This window comes from Hipposideros armiger, unplaced genomic scaffold (genome assembly GCF_001890085.2).
Source record: "Hipposideros armiger isolate ML-2016 unplaced genomic scaffold, ASM189008v1 scaffold_47, whole genome shotgun sequence".
Taxonomy (NCBI): Eukaryota; Metazoa; Chordata; class Mammalia; order Chiroptera; family Hipposideridae; genus Hipposideros; species Hipposideros armiger.
This window is the reverse complement of record NW_017731397.1, coordinates 3,942,604-3,943,860: the sequence shown is the minus strand read 5'-3', so window position 1 is coordinate 3,943,860 and position 1,257 is coordinate 3,942,604. Positions and strand designations below refer to the sequence as shown.

Here is a 1,257-nt window from a genome sequence, read left to right as displayed (position 1 = left end):
CTGTTCCCATCCCCCCAATTCCCCAATAAAAATCTTAAAAAAAAAAAGAAAGGGAATCATAATAGTATACACTTCTCCCAGGGTTGTTGAGAGGGTCAAACGAGTTGATTTAAGTCAAGTGGCATGTAGTAAAGGCTCAATAAATGTTAGCTGCAGCGGAAACACTAATGATGATGACAACCCTTGTCGTCAGATGGCACCGCCCACAGAAGGGGAACCACTGCAGAGTCCTGTGAAAGCGGATGATTATCTGTAGGTGAGGGAGGCCTGATGCACAAGCTGTAGGGGGCCTGCTGTTGCCCCGTTTCTGCTCACACTGGTTCCCCTACATTACAGACCCTCGTTTTTCCTTCCAGTCAATCTAAATCCACCCTGCCTACCAGGGCCCAACTAGACTCAGATCTCTCTGAATCTAAAGCATTGTTGTTGCTGTTAGTTTTGTTTGTTTGTTTGTTTACCACACAATGAACATTTCAGAATCACAAGGGTCAGAAGGGGCTTGCCAGCACTAACACTGGCCCTATGGTAACTAATCAGCAAAGAAGGGGGTGACTAAAACCTTGTCTCTTGTAACTAAGAGCCATAAAATTATTTTTGCCCTTTGTACCAGGAATTCCCTTTGAGGGGAAAAATAAATAAATAAATAAATAAATAAATAAATATATATATATATATATATATATCCAAAATGTAGGCTACAATTGCTATAAAAATATTTCCTGCAACGTTATTGATAATAACAAAAAATCGAATCAACTTCAATCTCTAAACATTAGAAATATGGTATATACACTGATCATCATATTAATATGCTTATAAATAAATTTTCAAGATTTGACAAAATTGCTTTTAGAATAACATTAAATAAAAACAGAATAGAAAATAGCATATACAAAATAGTATTAACCATGTAAATATATACTAGATATATTCAGGAAAAAAAGAAAGAAAACACTTCCAAATATGACAGTTTTTATTTATGGGTGATGTTATTATGGGTGATTTCAATTTCTTTCTATTTGCTCCCCAGTGAGCTTGTATTATTGGGTTGTCGGCAAAGTCATGACGTATTTTTCTGTGTTTTTCGTTGCAAAAATGCGTCATGATGTTTCCGACACCCCAATATTTTAACGCAAAGAAATACCTTTAAGAAACACTCTGCATCAAAAGATTTTCTGAAAGACCAAGGAATATGTGTTTAAGTGTGGGATGTGTGTTGGGATGTGTGTATGGATCTGGGTGTTTATGAGTGTGTGC

At 36.4% G+C, this 1,257-nt stretch overlaps 1 protein-coding gene across 1 annotated transcript in view; it reads right to left on the bottom strand.

Moving 5' to 3' along the window:
• WIPF3 (WAS/WASL interacting protein family member 3) overlaps positions 1 to 1,257 on the bottom strand; it is an 80,356-nt gene that overhangs the window by 12,829 nt on the left and 66,270 nt on the right. The window lies entirely within an intron of this gene.